Source organism: Hyperoodon ampullatus (assembly GCF_949752795.1).
Source record: "Hyperoodon ampullatus genome assembly, chromosome: 14".
Lineage (NCBI taxonomy): Eukaryota > Metazoa > Chordata > Mammalia > Artiodactyla > Ziphiidae > Hyperoodon > Hyperoodon ampullatus.
In genome coordinates, this window is record NC_136927.1 from 55,450,817 (window position 1) to 55,461,443 (window position 10,627).

General features: G+C 44.0%; 2 pseudogenes across 2 annotated transcripts in view; one reads left to right on the top strand and one right to left on the bottom strand.

Annotated features, from left to right (window-relative positions):
• Positions 1-10,241, top strand: part of LOC307063086 (mitochondrial nicotinamide adenine dinucleotide transporter SLC25A51-like) — a 24,784-nt pseudogene extending 14,543 nt beyond the window's left edge. Inside the window, exons 3-5 of the transcript in view lie at positions 5,366-5,412; positions 6,715-7,285; positions 9,943-10,241. The product of the transcript in view is annotated as a mitochondrial nicotinamide adenine dinucleotide transporter SLC25A51-like (transcript). The remainder of the gene's footprint in view (positions 1-5,365; positions 5,413-6,714; positions 7,286-9,942) is intronic.
• On the bottom strand, positions 8,384-9,359 carry LOC307062966 (PDZ and LIM domain protein 1-like; annotated as a pseudogene). The gene has a single exon. The product of its transcript is annotated as a PDZ and LIM domain protein 1-like (transcript).
• Positions 10,242-10,627: the final 386 nt, after the last annotated feature.

A 10,627-nucleotide genomic window follows, 5' to 3' on the forward strand; every position in this document is an offset into this window, starting at 1 on the left:
CATAAACAAAACTAAAAGACAACCCAAAGAATGGGAGAAAATATTTGCAAACCATGCGACCGGCAAGGGATTAGTCTTCAATATTTACAAACAGCTCATGTGGCTCAATATAAAAAATAAACCAAACAACCCAACCAAAAAATGGGCAGAAGACTGAAACAGACATTTTTCCAAAGAAGACATACTGATGGCCAACAAGCACATGAAAAGATGCTCAACATCACTAATTATTAGAGAAATGAAAATCAAAATTACAATGAGATATCAACTCACACCAATCAGAAAGGCCATCATCAAAAAGTCTACAAACAATAAATGCTGGAAAGGATGTGGAGAAAAGGGAACCCTTCTACACTTCTGGTGGAAATGTGCATTGGTTCCACCACTATGGAGAACAGTATGGAGGTTCCTTAAGAAACTAAAAATAGAGCTACTGTATGATCCAGTAATCCCACTCCTGAGCGTAAATCTGGAGAAAAACACGGTTCGAAAAGACATGCATCCCAATGTTCATTACAGTGCTGTTTACAATATCCAAGACATAGAAGCAACCTAAATGTCTGTCGATAGATCAATGGATAAAGAAGATGTGGTACATATATACAATGGAATATTACTCACCCATGAAAAAGAATGAAATAATGCCATTTGCAGCAACATGGATGGACCTGGAGATTATCATACTAAGTAAGACAGAGAAATACAAATATATGATATTGCTTATATGCGGAATCTTAAAAACAATGATACAAATGAACTTATTTATAAAACAGAAACAGACTCACAGACTTAGAGAACAAATTTATGGTTACCAGGTTGGGGGGGAGTTTGGGATTGACATGTACACACTGCTATATTTAAAATAGATAACCAACAAGGGCCTACTGTATAGCACAGGGAACTCTGCTCAATTCTCTGTAATAACCAAAATGAGAAAGGAATTTGAAAAAGAATCGATACATGTATATGTATAACTGAATCACTCTGCTGTACACCTGAATCTAACACAACGTTGTTAATCAGCTATACTCCAATATAAAATTAAAAAAAATTTTAATTAAAAATTAAAAAAAGAAAAAAATTAAATCTACTAATTTGTATATGTAAAACAGTGATAGGAGAGAAAAGATCAAAACGGTGACTCTGTACTATCAACACATACATATTATAAGCAAAGAAAAAAATATGCAAAGCTATTGTCATACTTGTTCCTATAATTTGTCAGGGGGCCCTGATTAAAATCTGTAGCTTCTTTCTTTCACTACTTATTCTGTATTTCCCCTGCCCTCACTCAGAACCTCAATTAGTCTCAGTTCTGTATCAAGTGGAGTGATCCAAAACTATATTCCCAAAGGGTCTGAGTCCTCAATCCTGCCACCTTTTAGTTGTAGTAGTTTTCCATTAATCTTTACAATTGAGCACGGAAGCACAAAGAGGCACTCCAAGAACCCCCTGGGTTCCTAACATAGCCCTCATTGCCCCCACTGGGTAGCAGCAACCTCCCTTACCCCTTGGAAATCAGGATCAATCACACTGGACAGTACTCTCTGTTTGTTGGTTCAATGGAATAAAGAGTGTAAAATATTCAGATAGAAGTCTCATAATTGCTATGTCCTCTGATATTAATTCCTTGAAGACTAATCCTCTGAACTATCATAACTCTAATTTGCTGGGACAAAATGCAAAAATTTTGCAAACAGGTTACTAGATGTAATTGTCACAGGAGCCACACCCAATTCTATTCCTCACTCACAGAGCAATGTATTCCGGCCGTGGGGGAGACAACACCATATAATTGTCTCTGACACAAAGTATATACTGTTTAAACTGTTAAACACAGCCGAACCTCTCCCAACAGATGCCATACTGAATCTAAGCCCTTCCACCTTTACAATTAGGCCAGCCACTTCCAGGTGATGGGGTGAGTGGTAAGAGCACTTAATGTCATGGGCATGAGTCCATTGCTGAACATTCTTTGCTGTGAAATGAGCTCCTTGATTCAATACAACAATGGGTGAATTACCATGAAAGCGCATAAGGCATCCTGTGAGTCCACAGATGCTGTTGTGGCAGAAGCGTTACAGACAAAGAAGGAAAATCCTTTGTACTTCAGGGTCACCCCTGCAGTGCTAATAGCTGGCCACTTTTCTGTATTACCAACTAATTGTGCAGACCCAGATGTAAACCAGTTTCAAGTGTTTTCCTCAGTCAGTTGGTCATCAGGAACATTTCATGAGGCCATAGGCATGGATCGAAAGAGCAGACAATGCAACAGGAATTCATGTCAAAGGAGTCTGAGCCCCCTGCTCATGCAACCTACTCAGGTTTTCCCAACTTACTCAAATCTGATCTCTTACATACCATTTACATTTGATGATAAATTGCTTCTGCACATGCTCAAACTTATGGCCAAGTGTGTTCATGACGGGAAGCTCAGGACACAGGACTACCTCATGTTCTGGAGTTAGGAGTTCAGTATCTACCAAGACCCAGTAGCAAACCAGAAGCTACTCTCAAAAAGAGAATAGTTATCTCCAGAAGTGGATATTTTCTAAAAAACCCCAGAAATCAAGCTGTCGTTCTCCTGTTCATGTTTGTGAGAAGCTCCATACATCAACTGTATTTGCCACACTTTGAGTATCATTGGACCTGCTGGAGCATAAGCACCAGGTTGTAGAGCAGCTTGTACTACAGCCTGGACTTATCACAGAGCCTCATCTTTCTCTGGTTTACCTTGAAACTGGCCTTCTCATGAGCAACTCTGTAGATGAGTCAAGACAGTTTACTCACCTGTGATATATGTTGCCTCTCAATTCCAAAAAGGTCTACCAAGAGTTATGTATCTTTGTTCATGGTAGGTGGTACAAGGTGTGGAACCTGGTCTTTTGCCACAGACTACTGAAGCCTTGGAAATTACACTCAAGTGACAACTCCCTGGATTTTCATTGGCTGTATCTCCCATAATGTGGTTCACATATGTCTTAATAAAGGCATCTAAAGTTCTTCTTACTGCTCATCAAATCCAATCAGCATAATTTTAATATAGTGAACAAGTGTTATGTTTTGTGGAATGTCAAGTCAATATCTCTGTAGACTATATTATGGCAGAGAAAAGAATAGACCTGGCCCCATGGTGCTGTGAAGGTATGCGATGACCACTGATAGGTAAAAGCAACTTTCTGGTGGTCCTTGCAAGTTGATATGAAGAAAAAGGCATTAGCTGGGTCAGTAGCTATGTACAAAGTTTCAAGGGCCATGTTGATTTGCTCCAGGAACATTTTAATTTTTTTATATTTTATTATTTTTAAAAATATTTACTTATTTATTTGGCTGTGCCGGGTCTTAGTTGCGGCATGCAGGATCTTCCTTGTGGCATGTGGGATCTTTAGTTGCAGCATGTGGGTCTTTTTAGTTGCGGCATGTGAACTCTTAGTTGCGGCATGCATGCAGGATCTAGTTCCCCGACCAGGGATTGAACCCAGGCCCCCTGCATTGGGAGCACAGAGTCTTAACCACTGGACCACCAGGGAAGTCCCTCCAGTAAAATTTTTAAATCTGAGCTTGCAATCATAATTAGAGTCCCTGCCTCAGTTAATAATAACCCACAGTCAATCTCCAAAATTCATTTGAGTTCTGCACAGGCCAAACTGGTGAGTTTAAATATGATAGATATCACCATCCCTGCTTCTTTCAAGTCTTGGACTGCAACATTAATCCATAGAGTTCCCTGAGTGATGCTGTTTTTCTTCTGGTTTTCTGTTTTACTTCTTAGTAGGGAGTGGAAGTTGCAGGGTCTTTCATTTGTCAAGCTTACACACCAAAAAAGGCAAGGCACAGGCTGGGGTATACCCACTGCTGAGGAGCCAATTCTAGACTGCAGCTAAGCAGTTTTATATTCTGCAACTATATTCTGAGGGGTGGTGGTGGATGGGACAGGAAGCCTCATACCTCCTCAGAACCCAAGAGGCAGTGGCAGCCTTCAGGGAACATAGGGAAGTGTGAGTAGGAAATGGCCCAGAGCAGCTCTCACAGATCTTTCATCCTCTTGTTCCAGGGGGGGTCACAAGGTGTTCTGCCAAAAGTCAGATTACCTGTGATTCATACCTTTGCCTATGAGGCTTATGTTGTTATATGCAAGGTTGCTAGGGTGCCCAGGTGGAGCCATTCCCCTACATGTCCACACCCTTTGGCCTTTTACATATTCAACCAAGAATTATTGGTAGCAAAGGCTATCACATCACATGATCTAAGTAACTTATAATGGACAATCACATTGTCCTGGACCTTCTGCTGGCCAGTTACAGTGGTGTGTGTGTGTGGTTGCCAACACTTCATGCTGCACCTGGGTTTATGACATAGTTAACTGACTTGGCCCAGATGGAGAGTCATACTAGCATAGACCCATACTAGCATAGTCCAGTGTTGCCCAAGACATGAAACAGATTCGGTCTAAGCCTCTATCAGTGCACTTATGCTATAGAATTTAGAAGAATCAGTAGTCAATGAGAAATGTACAAAAACATCTAACAATAATATCAGTGTCCACAAAGTCAATTTTGTTCTGTTGTTTCAAGTGGAGGCTATTCCTTTCTGGTATCAGTGGCTATTGGGAGGTTTCTGATGAAGATTCAATGCTGGCCAGCATATTGGAGGGTGGCAGTGGCAGTCTGGGTTAAATTGGCCAAATTCCCTGCATACAAATAGCTCAGAGTGAGATTAGGTACCTCCCTTTACCCCTGACATCCCAGGCTCTAAAGTGTTTTTTTTCCCCATCAGTCAGGGTCCTTCCACAGCCAGATAATCAGAATGACCAGTTCCTGCACCTGTCACTCCATCATGTTTGAAGAATCCTTCCTGTGTCTTAACCACACCATAAACTCAGACTCATTCCAATGTGGCTCAGCAGTATACTTTGTACTACTCTTGAAAATTTATCTCACCCCCTGATGTGTGGTTGCAACAGGACCACCTTAGGAGTTGTGGTGGAATATGACAACCTCATATTCCTGATCATTATAGTAGGCATAATTCCCTCAATTCAACAAATATAGCCAGATGGCAAAAGAAACACCAGATTAGAGTCACCCACCCCCCGTTCTTTTTTGCTACTCTGAAACTCCAGTAGCCCAGTTTCCCAAGGGGTAAGCATGGGAGGTACAGCAAGAAGGGTTAATTATGCAGTATGGGAATCTTACAAGCAGTCTAGGTCTCCTCCGTCCCCGAGCATGACCAAAATTCTATTTAAATAGGTGGTACTATTTCTAGGAATTGCTACATTTAGGCTCCAAAGTGTCTTTATGAAGAGTATGCTCCACTGGGAGCTGAGCCTACTTTGTCAGTTATCTTGGTCTGTTTTTCCTTTCAGAGGGGCCCATTCCATCCTTTAAGGGCACCTGCTACCTGGCAGTACAGGTTTGACAAGCTTGTGTATTCCAATGATGTTCATCATCGAAGGATCCTTTCTCTTTGACATCCACATGGGTCAAAAACAGGGGGGTTGGGTCTTGTGCAATGAGCTGCCATAAAGTTTGTCCCCATAGAAAATGAAACTTTTTCATCCAGTTGTCCCACCACGGTGATTGCCTCAGTTCCCTCAGAGTCAGTGAAAATATAATAAGGTGAACTTGGGCGGGGGGTGGGGGGGTGTTTCCAGGTAAGCGCAGCTCCCTCCACTGAGCAGAGTTCCCTTTATCATGCACAGTTTTAAGCAGTTTTATTTGGGTATACCCCATCATCCTTTAATTAGCCAGTCTGTCTGTGAACCAGGCCCAGGTAGCCTCAGGAAACTGGGCGTAACAAAGCCTGGAAGAAGCCGGAGTGGCTGGCACAGACCCTGCATCTGAGATAGGCATGTTTGGCCAATGAGTGGGCACTTTTTCATGTACCTGTAAGACGTCATTAATGCCTGGTTTAATTTCCTGGATATACCATTTCCATTAGTAATGGAGGCTTGTTTGGCAATACCCACTTTGTTGGTGTTCTTATTTCTGACCCATCTCAGGATAAGGATGTCAGGGTGTAGTACCACCTGCTGTTACTTTTTTAGCTTTTCAGTGTCCACTAGAACCCAATAACAAGCACTGACAGTCTCTCAAATGGAGTATACCAGGTGGCAGTGTCAGGCACAGGTACTGCAAAGTGACATTCTCAAGTTGTTAAAAACATCATTCTCGGGAATTCCCTTGTGATCCAGTGGTTAGGACTCTGCACTTTCACAGCTGGGGCCCGGGTTTGATCCCCATTTGGGAAACTAAGACCCCACTAGCCAGGCAGCGCAGCCAAAAAAACAAAACAAACAGAAAAAACATAATTCTCTGCACCAGTGCTGGGTTGAGGGCTCCTGGGCTCCCCTACTTGTGAGTGGGCGGCCATCAGGCATGGAGTCCGGCGCCGTGGTAATGGGTTTAAAAAAATCCATCTTGAAGAAGAAAGATCTTAAGCAATATCAATTCAGAAGCTTATGAAAAGAGGCCTCCAGGGCCTCCCTGGTGGCGCAGTGGTTGAGAGTCCGCCTGCCGATGCAGGGGATACGGGTTCGTGCCCCGGTCTGGGAGGATCCCATATGCCGCGGAGCGGCTGGGCCCGTGAGCCATGGCTGCTGAGCCTGCGCGTCCGGAGCCTGTGCTCCGCAACGGGAGAGGCCACAACAGTGAGAGGCCCGCATACCACAAAAAAAAAAAAAAAAAAAAAAAAAAAAAAAAAAAAAAAAAAAAGAGGCCTCCAATCCTAACGTCTTCAAAACGAGATATATCACCTCATATTGCAAATGTTGGTGAAATGAAGCATTACTTGTGTAGCTGCTGTGAGCTTTCAACAATGTAGCAGCCACATTTCCCATTTGGAAAGTCCTCTTTCCAGTGAGAGCTGTATGGAATCAAAACCCGGGATGCAGTATTTCACTTGAGGAGGGATGGATTTCGAAACTTGTATCCCAGAATCCTTCTCCCATTAATGCAGAAGACAGCTACGCTGGCACTTACGTTTTGCCTCTATGAGGATTTATCTTGCCTTCCCTGTAAGCCTATCAGTTCCCAGGAGTTTGCAACCCTGAGCCCAGCAGCAGTACTTGCGGGGTCAACAGAAGAAATTTTCACTCCATTGGAAAGAGTTCAAACATTGCTTCAAGACCACAAGCATCACGACAAGACTTTCAAGGCACTGAAATGCCATGGAATTAGTATTTATCAAGGTTTGGTGCCCATTCTTTTCTGTAACGGATTCAGCAATGTCTTTTCTTTCTTTTTTTTGACCTTCGAGTTCCCATTAAGGAGCATCTGTCTCCACTGTAGGTATCATGGAGGTGGGTGGTATGTCCTTCTAGGCCTCTCGGCCGGTGACGAGAGGGAACCAGACAGAGCCTTTCTAATCTCTGAACGATGTTCTCAGGAAGTGAAGCTGGGGTGGGGGGTTGGGTGGGAGGCCGACGGCTGCATCCACACGGGCCTCTGGGCAGGCGTCGTGGCCTGGTGTCCGAGTCTTGGGGCAGCGTGGCTGAGGTTGAAGGACCACGTGTGTCTGTCCAACAGGGCTGCCACCATCTCGGGAGACTGAGGGCCTTGAAGGCCGGGACTCCTTTCCCTGTCCAGGCTCGCCGCTGGGAGTGAGCAACTCAGGGAACTGGATGGCAGACTCACTGCAAGGTACTGGAGGCGGGAGCAGCATCCCCTCAACTCCCCCACCAGTGCTGCAGACTAGTGAAGGGTTGCCAGCGTGTGATCACCAACAGCTGAGTATGGGACAGGCACATTGGCCTGCTCGGAGGTTTTTTTTTGGGGGGGGGTGGGTTGGGGCGGTTTTTTTGTTTGTTTGTTTTGTTTTTTTTGTGATACGTGGGCCTCTCACTATTGTGGCCTCTCCCGTTGCGGAGCACAGGCTCCGGACGCGCAGGCTCAGTGGCCATGGCTCACGGGCCTAGCCGCTCCACGGCATGCGGGATCTTCCCGGTCCGGGGCACGAACCCGTGTCCACTGCATCAGCAGGCGGACTTTCAACCACTGCGCCACCAGAGAAGCCCTTTTGTTTGTTTTTGAAGTCTATTAATTGATTGAGTAAAAATGAAATCATTGTCAGACATTAAATTCAGTTTGGTTCAAATTTGGCTGATGTTCATTTGCAGCAGAGATGAATGGAGGTGAAGAGAAGACACAGTGACGCTGGCAAGGGGACACCGAACAAAACCATTCTTAACCGTTCTCTGCTGATTATAAAAGCGGGCATCATGCAGCCAGCGTGAGTCAGCTAGCAAAGGGAGACGTGACGTTTAATGAGCAGGGATAAAACCAAAGTAATTAACAACTTTCAAGAAAAGAGAGGCCAGAGCTTTTAGAGGACAAGATGCAGAAGGGGCTCGTTGGAGAACAATGTTGGGTGCAGAGCTGCCAGCTCACTTGGGGAACACAATGATCACGTCATAGGAGCCCTCGGGTGGAGTGACCCACTCCTGGGTATGCTTTTCACAGTAGATCTGATCCTCCACAAAGAAATGGACTTTCTGTTTCAGGTTGGTGCCACAGTCGGTGCACACATAACACTCAGGGTGGTGGGGACAGTCCCGCAGCTTCATAAAACACGCCAGCAATGCCAATGCCACATTTATCACACATGAGCAACTTCTGGGCATTTCCAACCCATGCAGCCACTTTGGTGACTGGAGCCTTAACACTTCTGAATCCTGATGGCTTGTTGGGATCCCCTTTCTCCTCAGACTCCAGGATTTCCTGCAAAACCAGGAATGAAGAGGACTGTTTCAGAGCCTCATTTAACTCCTGTTTCTCTGAAGAAGACTTCAGAATCTTTGTCAATGACGAGTCCACTTGGAAGCTGAGAATGGTCTAAGGTTCTGCCATTCATCTCCTGCTCTCTGGCTGCCTTCTTTGACTCCAAGGCGTTGTTGAAGTTGGAGATGTTTTCAGAGGAGTAGAGGTCAGCTGGGTTGTTGTACTGGTTTGTGATGACCCTGGGGGCAGAGCTGGAGGCAGGTGAGATGGTAAAGGGCATGGTACTTTTGTTGTGGGTGCTTCCTATGTGTAGGACCTCTTGGGGTTCAGAGACCAAATTCATCTTGTATGGGTGATGTTTTCCTTCCTCTGTCACCAGAGCAGACAGATTTTCTTTCAGATCTGGCTACTATGAGAGTCATCTTGTCTGTGCAGCCCTTGATTTTGTTCTGAGCTTCCAAGTGCATCATATTGCTGGTATTTTCCCTATCAATGGCTGTGATTACACACAGAATTAGTTATAGCAGCCTTGCTTCTGGGAGTGACCCAGGAACTAGCGAGAGGCTGCTTGAAATCCTTGCCCCCCACAAGGTGGAAGCTCCAGGGTCCCTGGCCCTGGAGGACTATTTGCAGGGTGGTCATGGCATGGCGATGGTGGGCGGCAACCCAAGGGGACAGATGTGGCAGGACACAGAGTGATGCATTGTACTCCCCGGCAGCTGTCCTGTTAGGAGGTTTTGAATGCTGAAGAATGGCGATCAGCAGTGCAGAGTTTTAAAGCTAGCGGCAGCAACAGTAACCCAGACAGCCCAAGAAGAGGTTATGCTGCATCAGAGCAGAATTTGAAGCCCTGAGGACCAGTGGCCGCCATCAGCTTGGACTCTGAATCTAGGCTTCAACATCTGATGTAGAAACACTCTCATCTTGTGCTGAGTATCAGAGAGGACATTCTTACCAATGAGAGAGTGAAGAAATTGATTTGGCAAGCTTCTTCTGAGACAGGCACTTTTGGTGTCATTAATGAGTTTCCTAGTATTGTCTCTTAACTAAAAGGAGCTTTTGTACACTAAATATTGTATGAATTTGTTATATTGGGTGAGGGTCTGAGTTCTTTGAACTGGAAACTTCTTGAAATTAATACCTCCATGCAATTACTATAAACATACCGTAATAAATGGTCTTTGTTATTGGTTCTTAAAAAAAAAAAGGAGTATCTGCTTACTACTATGACTCACAGGGCTCATTTGGTCATGACTTTGTCTGTGGAGGTCTATTGGGTGCCATGTTGGGAATCTTGTTATCCCAGTTAATGTTGTAAAAACTCCCATGTAGTCTCAGATTGGTGGGAAACTTCAATCTTTCCCCAAGGTTTTCCAAAAAGTCTGGCTATAACAGGACAGAAAACTGACAAGTCTTTTCAGAAGTGCCCACCTTAATTACCACTGGTCCCTCATCTCTTGGGGCATAATTAATGTGACTTACAAGTTCTTGTTAAAGATTATATCAAAGAAATCAGTTAAATGACATTTATCAACTGAATAGACCTAAGAAGAATGCAGTTTTGCTTCATTACTAATTAGCCAAATACAAGTTGGTGTCATAAGACTGGGGCACATGAGTACGGGCATAGCTGCTTTCCTTAAGCACAAACAAATTCAGAATAAAAGACTTCAGTAGGGGGAAAAAAAACTATTCTCATACAAATAGATGATGAGCATATGTCAAAGTTTTATTTAACTGCTTAATTAAGGAAGCAGAAGAGTGATAAAACTAATTTCATGAGGATATGAGAAACTGGGATTTATATAGAGGAAAAATTGCCGAATAGAATACAAAATGTTATTGTGCCAAAGGACAATAAAGCTGCAAACTTCAGGGTTATCATCTTTACCAAATACAAAAATCATCAC